Source organism: Vipera ursinii (assembly GCF_947247035.1).
Source record: "Vipera ursinii genome assembly, chromosome: 3".
Taxonomy (NCBI): Eukaryota; Metazoa; Chordata; class Lepidosauria; order Squamata; family Viperidae; genus Vipera; species Vipera ursinii.
Window position 1 is genome coordinate 31455316 of NC_139516.1, and position 18967 is coordinate 31474282.

Here is an 18967-nt window from a genome sequence, read left to right on the forward strand (position 1 = left end):
AAATAAAAATAAAGTCTTTTACTCCCAGAAATATATTTCAAACTGTAGCACATGTTGATAGCTTCAATTCAAGGCATAATTTTTCACATATCACATATTTCCATATGCATTGCAGAAAGAACTACATTGATTTCCCCTTCCATTGCTCAAGAATCATGCTTCTGTAGCCAAAGCTCCACCTCATTCCTGCCAAGGAAAGCAATCAGCCAATTTCCTTGCAAATGCAAGCACACTGTATTACCATATGTTAACTATTGATAATCTCCTAAATCATTATATCTTCCACCCAACATTGGAAAGTTCTAGCTTTTTTAGCATTTGATGTTCTTATACACTTCAGGAGGGCAAACAAGAATTCCATTAATTCACAACTGTTTTCATTACTAGTCCATCTTTTCCTCTACACATGGTCAAAGCACATGTTTGTAGATTCAAGGCTCTACTTGCCAATCAGTATATTTTATTATGTTTTCCAATCAGTACGCACACTTGTTAAAACATAAGAAGCTAAGCAGTGCCCTGCTAGATTAGACATGGGCCTATCTTGTTGAACAATTCGTTCTTACACTGGCCCACTAAGTACACAAGGAAACCCACAAGTTCCCTGGCATACAACCATCAAATACCGCTGGTCCCCATGACTTTTATGAATTGGTCCATTTTTAAAAGTCAGGTAAGTTGGTAGCCAGCACCATATCTCATGATAGTGAATTCCAAAGTTTAATTACATGTTATGAGAAAAAAAAATCCTTTTGCCTGTCCTCATTCTTTCAGATTCAGTTTCATTGGGTGACTTCTGATTCTAATATTCTGGGGAAGGGAAAATAACTTATCCTTGTCTGCTTTATACACACAATGTATAATTCTGTACACCTCAATCAGGTCCCCATTCATTCACCACCTTTCTAGACTATTGATCATCTTAAATGCCCTCCTCTGAACTTTCTCTGGCTCCATTACATCCCATGGCAAAATTCAGAAAAGTTCAGGAAATGCACAGTACCAAACAGGAAAAAATAATGTAAACCAAATCCGTTTTCATTTTCAGGATTTGAGCCATTGCTTAAATTACCTTAAAATTTGCCGCTTCCTATAAAAAAGATTAGTTGTATTTATGGCCTACTAACTTATATGCAGAGCACATCATGAGAAAGGCAGGGTTAGATGAATCAAAAGTTGGAATTAAGATTGCCGGAAGAAATATCAACAACCTAAGATATGTGGATGATACCACTCTAATGGCAGAAAGTGAAGAAGAACTAAAGAGCCTCTTGTTGCGGGTGAAGAAGGAGAGTGCAAAAGTTGGCTTGAAACTTAACATTAAGAAAACCAAGATCATGGCATCCGGCCCTCTCAATTCCTGGCAAATAGATGGGGAAGAAATGGAGGTAAGTGACAGATTTTATTTTCCTGGGCTCCAAGATCACTGCAGATGGGAAGTGTAGCCAAGAAATTAAAAGACGCTTGCTCCTCGGGAGGAAAGCCATGACAAATCTAGACAGCACACTAAAAAGCAGAGACATCACCCTGTCAACAAAAGTACGTATAGTCAAGGCTATGGTCTTCCCAGTTGCAATGTATGGCAGTGAAAGTTGGACCATAAAAAAGGCTGAGCGCCATGCTAATCTTCTCTGTATCGTTCCAATTTTAGTATATGTGCTGCCGAAGCGAGCACATATTAAACGGATATATCTTGCTTTGATAGAAATTGACTCAGAAACAGAACTCGTTAAGGATTGTATGATTAAATGGGCCCAAAACATCCAAGAAGTTATTACAATGGACACATGGGAAAGGATTTGGGTGAGGAACATAAAATTCACACAAGCTCAAAATCTAAGAGAAAATTTTTATAAAATGTTTTACAGATGGCATTTAGATCCTAAAAAGCTGGCAAGTATGTATCCGAACTATCAGCCTAAATGCTGGAGGTGTGGTGAAGAAGATGCAACATATTTTCATATATGGTGGACTTGTAAAAAGGTTAAGGCTTTTTGGATAAAAATTTGGTGGAATATGCAGAAGATTTTTAAGCAAAGGATAAAGTTTTGTCCGCAACTTTTTTTGTTGGGAATAATTACAGATGCTACGGTTGTGGACACTAAGCTGATGTTGAATTTAATTACGGCAGCAAGACTCTTAGTAGGTCAATACTGGAAGAAGGAGGAACTGCCGACTATAGAAGAATGGACTTTAAAGGTTTCTGACCTGGCAGAGATGGCAAAGATCTCGGCTTATTTGAAAGATCACTCGCAAGAACGTTATGTTATGGAGTGGAGAAAATGGATTGAGTATATCCAGAACAAATATGGGACTAAGAAGTTTCATGTAGCATTTGAATAAGTCTTCCTTTTCTTTTTCTCCTTTTTTTTCTCTTTTCTCTTTTTTTATATATCTTATATTAATAGTGTTTGTAGTTATCCTATATGAGCTAGAGAGAGATAGATCTCAGAGTTTATGGTTTTTAGCATATGGATGTTTATGATGGGTTGTTGTTTTTTTGGTTTTTTATACCTTGTACTTAGCTCTGGGAAGTCGGGGGGGGGAGGGGAGGGGGGGAGGGGGAGGGAGGGATAGGGGAGGGGGAGGGGGGATTGTTAAAGATAAAATGTATGATAAAACTTTTCAATTAAAAAAAAAGGCTGAGCGCCAAAGAATTGAGGCCTTTGAATTATGGTGCTGGAGAAGACTCCTGTGAGTCCCTTGGACTACAAGGTGATCAAACTGGTCAGTCCTAGAGGAGATCAACCCTGACTGCTCTTTAGAAGGCCAGATCCTGAAGCTAAAACTCAAATACTTTGGCCAACTAATGAGAAGGAAGGACTCACTGGAGAAGAACCTAATGCTGGGAAAGATTGAGGGCAAGAGAAGAAAAGGACAACAGAGAATGAAATGGCTGGATGGAGTCATTGAAGCAGTAGGCGTGAGCTTAGATGGACTCCAGAAGATGGTAGAGGACAGGAAGGCCTGGAGGAACGTTGTCCATAGGGTCGCGATGGGTCGGACACGACTTTGCAGCTAACAACAACAAAATTAATGAGTTAATTTAATGCAGAGACCAACGTAACTACTATCAATTTCAATGGAAATCACGTTCAATTAACTTTCTTCATACTGAGGATATTTTATTGTTTCTTCCATATTGCGATTAGCAACCCTTCCAAAATGGGATAGGTACAAACTTTTTTGTGTGTGATTGCTTATATATACCCTTTTATTTTAATTCAATTTAATTAATAATAATTCTTTTGTATGGTATATACCTTTTAAAAATAAAGCCTGCATCTGTCTCTGAGTACTGAAAAATATACATTCAGGAAAAAATCCACTTTCATTAGTAATAAGATTTTCCTGACTAATAAATTGTGATTTGAATCATTAAATATTCCTCAGCATTGATTTAAGTAAATTTGATTTAAATCAAATTCATCCTGATGTGATCATTTTAGAAAATTGTATATTTACTACTTGATATTCAATAAATTGGATGACAGGTGCAATTTTCTATCAAATAAGCTGCAAAAATATGCTTCATCCTCAGTACTGTCCATTTCCATTAACAATTGATAATACCTAACGAATATAAAATTAAATTTTGGACTACACATAATATCTCATCTTCATTATTTTCTAAAGTTCTTGAAAAAATTAAACTGGAAGGAAAGAACTGAGCTACTTGGAAGAGGATTATAAAAAGTTCATTATACTTTGTGTGCAATTATTAGAGTATGTAATGTCATTTTTGATTCTCTTTTGAAGATTGGACTGGCAGAAGGGGTGGGGTGGTGTGTTAAAAAAACCTAAAAATCAACCATATTTCCATTTTTCTCAATGAGTTTGAGATAAAGCTAAGATTTTTAAATACAATCTTTTCTCTCTTCTCCTTAAAATATTATATTATGTTCTTGTTAATTCTAAATTTAGATCCTGTCTAAGTCTTATTTAAGAGCAGAAATTTCCTTTTAACTTTTGCCTGCCATTCTCAACTAGGCTCAATCCCTACAGAAAATGAAGGGTCAGGAGAGACTATAGTGTTTAAATCCAGCTTCATACAAATGTAGGTGGTATCAGGTTTCTATAATTTTCTCTTAACACAGACACAGGAAGGGTCAAAATGACTTCCTCATCAACAAACTGAGTTTAAGGCCTCTTTCTCACATGTAAGTGGCAAGCTTGCCCAAGAGGCTTAATTAAAGCATACTTTTAAAAGAACTTTATAACCTTTTCCCAGATTTATAGGTGGTCTTCCCCCTAGGCAGGCATATTTAGTTAAGTCACCTCAATCCAACAACCCTTCCCATTTGCAGAATCTCTAATACTCAGGGAATTACTTCATGGAGAGCCAAGTATGAAAAGAAATGGCCACACAGGTTGATTGGTTGGTTCTGTTGATATGAATGCAAGAACCCCTGACTTCCATTTCATCAAGCACATGCCTCGATTACAGTGTACAGTATTAAAATCTTAATCTTCTGGCATTACTATGCTCATCCTAGGCCTACTTACATTTATTAAAATCCAACCCCTTTAAATTGCATGGATTCATTAAGGCAGGACTCCCCAAACTTTTTCCTCCATCCACCACTTTGGGGATTTGACAGAAACTTTTGAATTTTGCTCTTTATGAAGGTAAGAGTGGAAAATCCTATTTCATCCATGTAACTTGCTTGGAAATAGCAATGATTGCATCATGGCCTCACTAGCTCCCACAGGATATTCATCATGAATTGTTAACCAGAAAGAATCAAATGGACCTTTTTCAAAATAACATTTTGCATTGACTGCTTGACCTCAGCTCAGTCATTTGGTCTGTAAAACCATTAATAGGTTCATGTGTTATAACTGAAAAAGAAACCACTTTTAATCATTTTGGACAGTTTATCTAGGTTTGGAACGCAGAGATATTGGTTAATTTGGGTCCCAACAGGAAATCAATTCAGAGAAAAGAATACAAACATAAAACTAGGAAAGGAATATTGCAGTCAAAAAACAAAGCCACAAATAACAACTTATTTATTTAATATTTATATCCATACTGAAATAGTTGATAGAGAAGAAACAACTTTTAACAACTATCCTTTAAATAATATGACAACATCCTTATAGATAATTTAGAACACTCTTGCCATTCAAAAATTCGTTCTTTCCAGATTCTTCAATGATATATAGAATAGTGAAAAGTCATCAAGACTCTTAACCACATATCCAAGTATCAGATGAAGATTTGACCAATTTATGCAACAGATTAAAGTTCTGAATATCTCTGGGAAATTGAACAACAATTACATAAGAGTCGCCTATAAAAGAAGCCAACTAAATGCTATAAGTCCACCTTATACATCTCACTAAAGGTAGTATTACTGAATTTCATAACACTTCAAAAAGTAGGGATTAGAAGACTTGCTACCACACAAAAAATATTCAAGTTCTGGAATATTTAAACAGGTTTGCAAGCAGAAAAAAAGGTAAATAAGAAAACAAAATTAACTTTTCTTGATGTCTAACAAGTGAACTCTCCTCATGCAGCAATTCTGAAAACTAAAGACCTATCCACTCCAGCAACTTAAAAGGCATTTGCTTAAGTACTATACATATTATTATGAATGGGGTATGAAACCATTACAAATAAAACTCTCCCTCTGAATCTGACGATGTCAAAATTCAACCTTTGTGAAAGTCTTTATGATCAGTGATTGGTAAACTTTTATTTTTAGGAAATGGGGAAAATCATGTTCATCAAGGTGAGCAGTCTGCAATCCCCAACCCCCATGCACGCCCCCCCACATTTTTTTTGCAGACAAAGTGACTAGCACAATTACAAAATGAAGTTGTATTACATGCCAGTTTTTTAAAAATAAATAAAGGCCAATAGAATGTCACTAATTATAAAGTTAAATAAGCTCTTTGAAAAAACTCAGATGCAAACTAGAGTCCTGTTTCTTACTGGATGAGCCACCAATGTGACCTTCATTATGAAAAAGACAGAAGGAATCGTGAGGACAAAAAGAATTTAGCTCAGGCATCCCCATAATAATTAATTCAAGTGATAAAAACAAGCTACTCAGAAATACAAAGGAGATATTTAGGGCCAGAAGATTCTAAGACTTGCAAATCTAATAGTTGTCATTGCAGTTTTTTAAAAGCTTAGGGAAAATTCAATCATACTGTAGAAATAAACTGTTATGGTCAAATTGATTGATAAATGTGAAAAACAAAAGTAGACCAATTGATAAATTTACCGTACTAAAAAAGAATAAATCGGTCTACAGCATGATAGATTATGGCTTATGTACATCAACTTATTTTTTTGAGTTTGTTTACATGCCTATTATTTGGGAATAAACAATTTTGATTTCATATTTCTTACATTGATAATTATTTTATTAACAGTTTAATAAAATCACAAAAATAGATAAAACACATTCTTATAACGGCGCTTGAAAGCTGCAGTCACAAGAGCCAGACAAAAAGCAATAAATGTTCCTCATTTTTCAAACAGACAGTTGGTAACATGGGGCCAGTAATACTGTTAATAACATAGATGGAGCCACATCAGAGCTTGGACACAGGTGAACTTTCACACAATTACTTAGGACAGAAAGTCTTTCAATTACATTTACAAGGCTATTAAGCAAATTGGGTATACACAGGCAAAGGTAAGCATCACAAGAAAGAGGCCTTAAGAAAAATAGATACAATATGTCCATGAATTATGCAAGCAGATGCTGGAAATTATTTTCCTGCTGAAAGCTGGACTCTCTTCATATCTATTACTAGGGAGCAAAACAGGCCAAGCAACAAGTTTAATCTTTAATTTACCTAATATATAATGCTTCATAGTGTTACAAACTTCACACTTATATGAATCAACTACAGAACACTTGATAGAAAATTAAAAGAAAATGTTGACAGAATGAAATATGTGAACACAGTGAAATCTGAAACGGACAATGAAAGGAGAATTTCACAAATAAGAGAATCTTGGGAGTGACACATAAGAATTATTGTCCAGAGTTGAACAATACTAAGGTGGTAAACGATCATGAAGGCTTGAATGCAAGCACACTATCAAGCCTAGGCAAATCCTTCAAATGGACACCATGATCATAGCATTCCTACTTTATGCTTTGCTGTTAATCCTGGTGAAAACCATTCCCTATACACCTAGCCAATTTGGGAACCTCTGAAAGCCGCCACACCAAACTTTCAGAAGGGGCAGCCATCTCAACAGTTTGAACAGTTCTTTACCTGTGGCAGTAAAGGATTTACCCAGCCCTAAAGTTCTTCCTAGGCCAAGGGTAGGCAACCTCAGCTCTTTTATGACTCATGGACTTCAACTCCCAGAATTACTGAGTCAGCATAGCTGACTCAGGAATTCTGGGAGTTGAAGTCCATGAGTCATAAAAGAGCCGAGGTTGCCTACCCCTGTCCTAGGTCATGTCACCATAAGGGACAGTGAACAGACAGAAGACACAACTGAGTATTGCTGCTGGAGAATGCTAATACAGCCACAGAGTATATTTGTAACAAATGCCTCAAGGAGTTGAAAAAGAAATTTTAGCTGAACTAAAAATACAAATTCATCAATGTGGAGAAAAGCAAAGTCTTACATTTAGGCAAGAAAAACCAAAGGCATACATACAGATTGGGCAAGACCTGGATCAAAAACAATAACTGTGAGAGTGACATTGGAGTCCTAGTGGACGATCACTTGACTATGAGCCAGCAGTGTGCAGCAGCAACCAAAAAAGCTAACAAAATCCTGGGTTGTATAAACAGAGGCATAGAATCAAGATCACAAGAAGTACTATTACCGCTTTATAAAGCCCTAGTAAGATCACACCTAGAATACTGCAGCCAATTTTGGTCACCATATCACAAAAAAGATGTTGAGAGTTTGGAAAAATTTCAAAGAAGAGCAACTACAATGATCAGGGGCCTGGAGACTAAAACATATGAAGAACAGCTATGGGATTTGGGCCTGGCTAATCTAAGGAAAAGAAATAGGGGAGACATGATGGTGTTCCAGTATCTGAGGGGCTGCCACAAGGCAGAGGGGGCCAGGTTGTTCACCAAAGCACAAGATGGAAGGACGAGAAACAACGGTTGGAAACTGACCAAAGAGAGAAGCAACCTGGAACTAAGGAGAAATTTCCTGACAGTGAGGACAAGCAACCAGTGGAATAGCTTACCCCCAGAAATCGTGGGTGCTCCATCACTGGAGATTTTTAAGAAGAGACTGGACATCCACCTGTCTGAGACAATATAGGTTCTCCTGCTTGAGCAGGACTAGAAGACCTCCAAGGTCCCTTCCAGCTCTGCACTGCTCTGCTCTGCTCTATTCTATTCTATTCTATTCTATTTTTTTTTCATAGCAATATTAAGGGGAAAAAACCAGATATATTTTATAGATATCATGAGCAACTTTGTATCTGTTAAGAATAACATCTGTGGAAAAATTCAAATGTTACAATTAGAGCAGGGTGTCAAACTGCCAGCCCGCGGGCTGGATGCATCATAGCAAAACCGTGTCCACCCCATTGCCAACAATGGAAAAAAAGTCACACTACGTCACGACATGTCACGTGACGTTGCGAGTCTGACACCACTGAATTAGAGCATGATATAACACACAAAAGATTTGTACTTTCTGTGAACATGACAAGGAGAAAATTGAGCATATCTTCTGCAGTTACTACTATGGTATCTTCCACATACTTTAATGTTAACTTTTTGCTTATGTGCTACAGAAGCAGCACAGAAAACAGAGGGAAAGTCACCTGCAAATTCTCTTTTGACAGTATTTTGAATCCTAGCATCCGACGACTTCCTCTGGTTACTCCTCAAACAAAGGAAGTTTCTGCAGCCATTTTTAGTTAAGATTGTGTCAACTATTGCAAGCAAAGTTTCTCAATTACTACTAGCTAGGAAGATTTTCATGTTAATTTAAAAAATACAGCAGAATTTTTTTTGTCCCACTCACACATTAACCAACGATGGATATAACCCTGAATCTGTTTTTCCCCCCACACAATCAGAGATATAAACAAAGGAGAAAATGGTAGGAGAATGTCAAAAATGTTAAAAAAAAAACAACCCGAGGATTTGGTATTTGTAAATGTTGAACAATAGGCTTAATGCAATTAACTGTACTAGATGAATTCCAAGGTCTTGGAAGACCCAAATATTCTCTTCCAGCTCTAATACAGGAGATGTTATGAAAAAATTAAATTAGAATATGATCTGTTAGAAACTGGTGGAACCAAGCTATTAATTGCCCAGGCTCCTATAAGCTGACAGCAGGAACTAACTGTGCTTATCAGGTTGGGCAAACTAATTATAGTATTTACTGATGCTTATACATTATGAATACTATTCTGTGGCAATATAATACTTACATTTTATCATACTGCCAGGTTAACCAGCAGGCAGCAATATTATATTAATATAATATAATGTATGTTCAAAACACACAAACCACCTAGTTTTTCTAAGAGCCTGTTATACCATATAATATGCTATTAAACATAATTCACAAGAAATAGATTGCTAAGCACTACACTATGTGAGGACACTGATAATCTATACATTTGATTCTTGATGAGTATTTTGAAGAATTACGGTTGAACATAATGGTTGTGTTCTATATCAATGCTTCTCTACACTGGCTGAAGAATTGAAGTATAGACATTTTAAGATTGCTGAGGTTGAGAAACACTGTTCTACAGGTAGTCTTTGACTTATGACTATAACTGAATCCAAAATTAAGTTATGCTGGTTGTTAAATCGGTCATCAGGATTTTTACAACCTTTTTGTAGCAGTTAAGCAAACACCCTGTCGTTAAACAAATGCCACAATTATTAAGCTACATTAAGTACTTTCTAAAACACTGAAGTAAAAGCTGACTTCAACTTATTTATTAGACCAGGGCTTTTCAACCTTTTCACCCATTGTACCACTTTTAGGATATGGCAACATCTGAGTACCACCAGCTGCCCAGCAAGGTGTCAAAAACTTGATGACCAAAAAAAAGGAAAAAAGGAAAAAAGTGATGAAGTACAGGTAGTCCTCAACTTACAACAGTTCGCTTAGTGACTGTTTGAAGTTACAATGGCACTGGAAAAAGTGCCCCCAAAGCCACAGCCAAGACACCTGCCTACCCGCCTGGAAGTGCTCTTCCTCCTGTCTGAGGTTTTCATTATTGTGAGCATTTCTGTTGAGACTGGCAGTGGAGGTGGGTGGGGGGTGTTTGGTTTTTATTCCCCCCGTCTGCTGGGTGGTTGCAGCAGGTTTTGGTCACTTCACATGACTCTGGGACACTGTGACCGTCTTAAAATGAATCAGTTGCCAAGCATCTGAATGTAAATCACAAGACCCTGGGGATGCTGCAACATTCCAGCTGATTGGTGCTTCTTCTGGGCTCAGAAGCACCAGGATCAGCGCTGAGGTCCAGCTGGAGCCTGGCACTGATCCTGGAGCTTCCACCGAGCCCTGACAACCCCAAAGAAGCGCTGATCCTGATGCTTCCGCTGAGCCCTGACAGCCCTGCAGCTCCAGCCATCTCTCGCTCAGGCTTGTGCGGTGCTGCCACGGGTGCAGCTCATTCCCCTCTTCCACTACCACTTTTCTAGGATGGTCACGTACCACCTGCCAGGTACCAATGTACCACAGGTGGTTGTACCACTGGTTGAATAGCCCTGTATTAACATTCATTTCATTTTCTTTTATTTTGATATTCTACATATTTTGCAATTTAAAAAATAGCTAGGGTATGAATCTGTCTTTTTGTGCGTACACACATACACAGAATAGCCTGCATTGAAACAGCTTTGACCATGTCAAATATATTCCCATAAACTTCCTAAACATGTAATACAATAACAGAATAAGAAGAGTTGTCATTCCTTTTATGGGGATATACTTTCTAGAAAGGAATACTCATCCATTTTCATTCATCTGTAACACCATTATGCATTTCCCTGTGAAACTGCAAAACATTAGCTGCCATAAAAGCAGCTTCATATTTCTCCTTCTGTATGGAGACAATTTGAATAGAAACCTTTGACCCACTGAGGTCACATTGTGAGCATTATTTTAGGTTTTTTTAAAAAAAAAGAACTACAAAGATTAAGAGGTCAATAATATGCATTATATATTCCTATTATTTTCCCAAAACAGCTATTCTTATGTGTGCTTAAATATTATTTTTGTCTACATTGCAGAAAAAATCCTTGCACAATAAAACTAATCCATCTCTTGGAATTTATTCGATTTTGGTTTAGATAAAATTGAAGAATATACTAAAGTACTATAAGAATGCTCTAAGAATAAAAAAGAGATTTTCCTCATGAGTTCTTTGTGGGATATGCCCAGCAATCACAGCATTTCCTAAGATGAAGAGGTTTTGCAGAAGAGATATATAAGTACCCAGAAGTCCTGGTTGGTTCTACAAATACACACATGTAGGATTCCACATTATTTTCATAATACACATGACCAAGCCTCAACCACTCTTAATTGGTGGGTATAAAAATATTTTCCTTCTGAATGAAGGAATGCTTATTTTAAAATAAGCATCAAAGGCACATTATATGTATATCATTTATTTATTACTTCAGGGCAACAGACTATAAAGACAGATATCAGTATTTCTATTCATCAACTCCAGACAGTTTTTAAAGATTGGAATGAAAATACACATACTAGAAGCCACCACATTTCTCTAATTTTAAAAGAAACCATTCATTAATGTAGGACATTATTTTCCATTTGGAAGTCTAGGAAGGTGCTACAAGCTGTCACTCTCCCTATCTTTACTCCATTAATTCCTAGATTCTAATTTTCTACTTTCTTGTTTGTGTAAATTATATTTTGCCAACTGCAAGCAAAGGTTTTGCTCAAAATATGGAAACAAGCAAATCAGAGGAATGACCTGGATTAAAAAAATAAGAATGGCAGGATTGAGAACAGCATGCTTCAGACCAACTTTTGGATCAGGGATAGATTTTGTGCTACGCTTATTAATATGGCAAAGCGCTTTGAAGGGATACTACGAGAACGTCTACTTGAATACATCTGTTGGAAGGGTTGACAGAGCTACTTCAAGGACTTTCCCAAGTTTTTTCATGTGCCAGTACAAATACAAGTGCAAGTGTGGCTACTTAACTTTTCTGCCAGCTCTGGTGATAGCACTACTTATGCATGCCTATGCACATGGACTCAGCTTGGGCCCTCACACCTTTCAGCAGCTGGACTGAAGTTTCCAAAGGATGAAGCTGTCTCATCACTGTGTGCTTTTGCTTACAACCATGTACCTACCTTTTCAAATGCTTTGCTCAATCCTAGATAGCTTACCATTTTTTTAGGTCAAAAATCACAAATGACAACACTTAATGTGTCACATTAATTAAATGTAGGTCTTTTAATGGATCCAGAAACAAAATCAAATTCCATTAAATAATCTTCTATCTCACCATACCACGCAAAAGACTCCTCCCCAAAATTTTCTAGTTATTGAATTATTTTCATATAAATGTTATGTTCTGTATCATGCTCGTGTCTCACATTATGTTTATTTATGACATATTTAGCAAACATAAATCAATGGGGAAAATCTTCTGTCCAGAAGCTTAACACATAAGCTCTTGGAATGTTTTGTCTATTTTAATCATGTAGTTCTGCCTACCTAAGTCATCTAGCTATGTGGCTGGGGAATTCTGGGAGTTGAAATCCACTCACCTTAAGGATGCAAAGACTGATTAACATAGTGCTAGCATGTGGATAAATAGCAACTCATTATTCCCACAGCATATATAGTTTCATCCCAGAAAAAAGCCTTAAAAGCCTCATCTGAACTAAACAAACCATAACAACTTTGATAATATTAATTTAATGTGCAACTGCCCATTAAACTCATTAATGCATATTAAATATGCAATCACACATTTTGAAATAATTAAAGTAGCTCTATTTTCTGCAAAAACTAGGATAATTACATTGTTATAGGAAATATTAATATGCATATATATTTTGAAATTCACAGGGTAAATGATTTCACTTGGGAACCTCTATTTAAAATCCATCTTACATAGCAATTCATATTATGTTATACGGGACTTCAGCAATGTTGATTTCAATCAATATTTTCAGGAATGTATTTCAAACATATTCCGAAATGCTACTTGTGCTGAGTAAATTTAAGGTACCAGAAACTTACACCTTCTATTTTCCTTGATTTTAAAGGAGAACCGTTCAAAAATATAACCTTACACATTTGTTCCTAAAAAGTACATCAAGGATTCTTCCTTCTGCCCTGCCTAATGTTAGGCAGCTTTAAGGAAATGGTAGTTATGCCCAATTATAAAAACTACTTCTGAAGATACATTAACATCTTTGGTGAAATATCTTTCAGAAGTTGTGCAAGAGTTTGTTTCTTCAAGTTTATATTTTAAGGATAGCAATGATGCATTTAATAGTATACAAAACATTAAATTCAACTTGATATTTCTAGAAGAGGTGGAAATCTAAATTTTCCCAGGAAATTTAGACAATAATAAGATGGATACATTGTTTTGGTTTATTTGTATATACAGGAAAATCTACTTCTATATATGAACCAACTACATATTACAAAATTAAAAAATTATATTTTACTGACCTGAAAAACATGTTACTTATTAAATATAACAAAATTTCACTATTGCCTGTAAAAACTAAAGGGAGCGTGGGCAACCTATGGGATGCATGCAGTCCCAAGTACCTTTTTATGGACCTCATAGGGCATAGGCCATCAAAGTTATGTTCCTTAAATTCAACAGCAATCTGCAAAGTAAGAACAGCATAATTTTCTGAAAATTGGAGAGAAAGTCTTTATGTACCTATAAGGGAAAGAAATCGGAATCAAATCCTAATTCTGCATTCAATTACTTTATTATGTTACACCATCTCACGTGACCCCAAGGCACAATTATTTTAAGAACAGCTTTTGGCCATAAAATTTAGCCTACCCTTGCCCTAAATTTACAGCATTCTCTTTTTCAGATTACACTGCCTATCTTCTAACCTTTTAAAAAATAAAATGTCCTCTTAGTTATTCAAAACAATAAGTATTTCCACCAGCTTAGAAATATTTAGATATAAATACAAAAACACCTCATATTTCTGCTTAAGCTTTGTAACATCCATTGATATTAAAATCATAGTCAACAAATTATTATTCTCTGTAGGTCTGCAGAAGAACTTGTTGATTGTGATTTAATTTCTTTCAGTGGATGTTACTAAGGCATAAGTAGAAATATGCTACCATTCATTTAAACAATACTTATACAGGAGAACATTTGGTCAGTTTGAATCACAGAATCAAAGGGCTGGAAGGGACCTTGAAGGTCTCCTAGGCCCTAGGCCAGGGGTAGGCAACTTCGGCTCTTTTATGATTTATGGACTTCAACTTCCAGAATTCCTGAGTCAGCATAGCTGACACAGGAATTCTGGGAGTTGAAGTCCATGAGTCATAAAAGAGCCAAGGTTGCCTACCATAGACCAACTAAGTCTAAAAGAAAAACTCTATAAATTTTGTCAGAATTCAACCAGATTTAACAAAATAATGTGTAACAAGCTATCACTTTAATGTTGTGGCATCATCCTGTTCATCTCATTTATAGGAGTGGTTCAACTTCACTGACTAAATATTTTCCACTACAGATCATTGAAATGCTGGCAGACTCTTTCAAGTCAGCAAGAATCCTCACAGAACATTATTTTAGAGCATTCATTCACTAGCCAATTTTATTGCCCATTTGGGAAGAAAAAAATAGGGCAAAAGAGGGTATAATTAGCTTCACTTATAAAAGATTCATTATAGTTATAATATGGGCTGATAGGAAGCCTATGAGGTAGTCTAATTGATTTCAGAATATTGTTCTTTGCAGATAAAAAAGTGTATGTGTTGCAGGTTGGAGTAACTGGTAAGGGGATACTACAAGCCCATATGGAATTAATCAAGCACAAGAGTAGCAGCTGGGGCCAATAACAGTCACCTGCAGTTGAGAGACATGGAGATTTAGGATTGGTTTTTAATGCTAATTTCCCCTCCAAAATAATGCACTAGAAAGAGCAGAAAAGACCGGGATGAATAGAGACCTACCAGAACAATGGTTGCACCTGGTGTTAGGAGCAGAGGAACAGAGCTGGCACGTGTTAACAGCATAGGACACATCTGTTACCCTCCACAAGTTGCCCATCCCCCTTTCCTTCCCCACCAGTCATACAAGATCTTTAAACATTCACAGCTTGTGCTATTCAGCAACAAGTTTGAGTTCTTTAAAAGCTCCCTTAGCCTGCTCCAGCTCCATAGAAGGAAGCTGTCACAACCAGTCTCATAGAACAGGAAAAAACCATGAAGATCAAGTTTAAAAAGGACCTGAAAATCTGCAAACCTACTGTACTGCTTTTTGTGACAGATAAGCCTTTTAGTATTAAACAGGTTCTAGCTTGCAGAAGCAAGCATGGTTTGTGCAGCTGGCTCTGAGAACTACTTACTCCCTAAAGCAGCGTTTTCCAACCTTAGGAACTTGAAGATGTGTGGACTTCAACTCCCAGAATTCCCCAGCCAGCATAGCATCTTCAAGTTCCTAAGGTTGGAAAACGCTGCCCTAAAGCAAGAGTGATCCACTTCCAGATATACGTTTTGGAACATTTTCTGGAACATTTTGGAAACTTAACAGTTGAAGTGAAATTGGTGCCAAATATGAAGTTGCACCATGGCTTTATTTCTTCTACTGTTATTGTATATACTGTAAAAAAGACATCTAAGTTTGTTTTTGAGTGAAGTAGTTTTACAAACCTTAGAAATTAATATTTTGTTTTGTCCTTTGTGAGTATCTTATTTAGGATTTTAAACGCAGCTCGGAGCAGAGGGTTTGGAATTCTGATACCAAAATGCCTAAGGTATAGAGCCAGTAACATATCATAAGAAGTGGTGATATTTCCCAAAATAATTTTTTAATTTGATTGTATTTGTAGAAACCTTATTAGCAATGTGAGGAAAAAATTCATGAGTAACAGCATCAAAATTCTAAGCACCAGTGCATTGCAGAACTGGATGTTTTCCAAGTCTACAGATGTATGGTATCGAAATTTCTAACTCTGACAGCTATGATAACAATATCAAAACAATTCAACCTATTACTCCATGTTTATCCTCTCATTTTCCCAAATGGTCCAGAATATTCTGCAAACTAATGCATGAAATACCTTGAATTTAAAATAGATTCACACTAATAAAAATGTCTGAAAAGGAACTGCTTGGTTAAATATGATTGTGATCAGAATATCTTTTGCTTTTAAGATACTAACTTTGCAAGATATAACTACATTAAATATGGTGCATATTTTGGAGTCACTGTACAGATTCTGAAAAGTATTCAGGTCTATTCTAAATTTATATAGGTAGCTCTTGACTTATAATCGATTGGGAGCAGAACTTCCATCACTATGCAATGTGGTTAAGTGAGTCATCACATGACTCTGATTTTATGGCTTTTTTACCACTGTGGTTAAGTGAATTTGGGTTCCCCCACTGACTTTGCTTCTCAGTATTTGCAGAACCACAATCACCTGACCATGGAAATGCTGCAACAGTCACAACTCTGAGAGCTGGAGATAAGTCTTTTTTTCCCCAGTGCTGTTATAAATTCAAACAGTCGCTAAATGAATAGTTGTAAGTCATGCGTGTCAAACTGCCAGCTCCTGGGCCGGATGCATCATAGCGAAACCGTGCCCACCCCATTGCCGGCAATGGCAAAAAAGTCATGCTACGTCGCAACACATCTTGTGACCTTGCAAGTTTGACACCCCTGTTGTAAGTCAAGGATCATCTGCAGCTGAAAATGATCAGAATGTACTATAATTTGGGAATTTTATAGGATCTGGTGATCAACAAAGTTTGCAATAGTGGTGAATATCTGTAGATGTAGATGAAAGATGTCTAGTACACTTTTTGAATTTAATTAATAAGTACAGTCCAGCCCATTATTTTTCAAACCTCATAAGCTTGTAAGCTTGTAAGCCGCCCTGAGTCTTCGGAGAAGGGCGGGATATAAATGGAATTAAAATAAAAAATAAAAAATAATCCCTCATAATAGATAAAGACTTTCTCTATGGCTATCTCATAAGCTTTCATTATGGCCAACCTAAACAGCCTTTGTTTGATTCTAGTGAAGGCCATATTCAAAGTCACAGCACCTGTGTGGTGCAGATGAAAGAAAACCAAGTTCATTTGAAAAGTACTTCTGAAATTGGAAATTATAGGACTAATAGTAGAATAGAGTAGAACTGGAAGGGACCTTGGAGGTCTTCAAGTCCAGGCCCCTGCTCAAGAAGAACCTATACTATCTCAGACAAGTGGCTGTCTAGTCTCTTCTTAAAAATCTCCAGTGATGGAGCATCCAGGATTTCTGGAGGCAAGCTGTTCCACTGGTTAATTGTCCTCACCGTCAGGAAGTTTCTCCTTAATTCCAGGTTGCTTCTCTTTGATCAGTTTCCAACCATTGTTTCTCATCCTTCCCTTTGGTGAATAAAATGACCCCCTCTTCTTTGTGCCAGCCCCTCAAGTATTGGAATACTGCTACCATGTCTCCCCTATTTCTTCTTTTAGTAACTGGTTTTATATTCCACAACTGTATGGACACGAAAAAAGGTCACTCTCCATGGAACAAATTGGCAGTACCCACTGTGTAGGAATGGTTGGTGAAATTAACGTGACTTACTGAGATGCCAAACTTTTGATTTTGTGACTTATGGCTTTATTTTGTATTTACTAAATCTTTTTCTTCAAATGTACTAATATTTTTAAAAGCAATTTAAAAGAAGCTTTTCAGAGCTTATTACCTCCCCCAGATAGGCTGCTATGCTATTCATGACCCTAATTGGTAAAGAACACCAAGTTGTTTCCTGAAGATGAGGAAACTTCTTAAAATTGTAGCTTTTTCTGCCTGTATCATTAGAAGACAAGCAATAAGAATCAAAGAAACTGCTTAAATGTCACTGTCCTCTATGAATAAGGTGCAAGAGAAAGCAAAAAGAAACTTTTTCATCCCAACTTTTGAGTAACTGAATTGTTTTTAATCAGGTTTAAGAAGTAACAGGTAAAAATTTGGCTCCAGATAACCTGAATTTTTTTATAAACTCTTTCGTCCTACCTGTTTCCATACCTTGTCAGAGATATTGTTTCCATGAATTCAATGGGACTAGCCCTTTTAGCAGGATTGTTTGAATACTTTACATTCTTTCTCAAAATTTTACAAAATTTAATATCTTGTGACATTAAATTAGTGATAGTTCCTCCTTTTCAGGTATTTTCCACTTCTGTCCTCATCTGTATCTACTTCTTGTTCTCTGTATCCTGTCTCACCTAGCATCCTCTACTTTTTTGTAGTATCTCAAACTTTGAAATCCTATTTTTTTAAAAAAAAACAACCCTATAATGGACATGATTATATATGGCTTCTTCCAAGTCTGTCCTTCTTGAATGTTAATTTTTATCTTTGATGTTTACTTTGTTTCAATTAAAAAACACGCTTAATTGTATTTTAACCACAGTATTATATAGAACTGAAACTGAATAGATTCTAGGATTGCAGAAGAAAGGATAAACTCTAGAATATGATGAATTATGGCATAGTAACTGACAAGTTGAGGAGGAAAATAACTGCTTTAACTGGACCACTCAGAAGAAACAATAATGCTTAGCTGTTGCATTTGTTTTCCATCAGTATATTACTACAAATTGAAAAAGGCATCCTTCCCCTGAAGGATAAGCAACAGAGTATATGCACATAGGTGGACTCATCTTTGAATAATTATAACTAAGGTGAAAGTAACCCTTACACAATCCTAATATTTTTGGTTCAGGAAAGGAAATTCTATTTATTTAGGTTGTTAAAGAAGACATTATGTTACTATAATATG

General features: G+C 36.3%; 1 protein-coding gene across 3 annotated transcripts in view; it reads right to left on the reverse strand.

Moving 5' to 3' along the window:
• Positions 1 to 18967, reverse strand: part of CBFA2T2 (CBFA2/RUNX1 partner transcriptional co-repressor 2) — an 87498-nt gene that overhangs the window by 39568 nt on the left and 28963 nt on the right. The window contains exon 2 of one of the 3 annotated variants that reach the window (XM_083359251.1): positions 13761 to 13822. The exons of the other annotated variants lie outside the window; for them this stretch is intronic. The gene's annotated coding sequence lies outside the window, so the exon portion shown is untranslated. The remainder of the gene's footprint in view (positions 1 to 13760; positions 13823 to 18967) is intronic. 3 annotated transcript variants of the gene reach the window in all.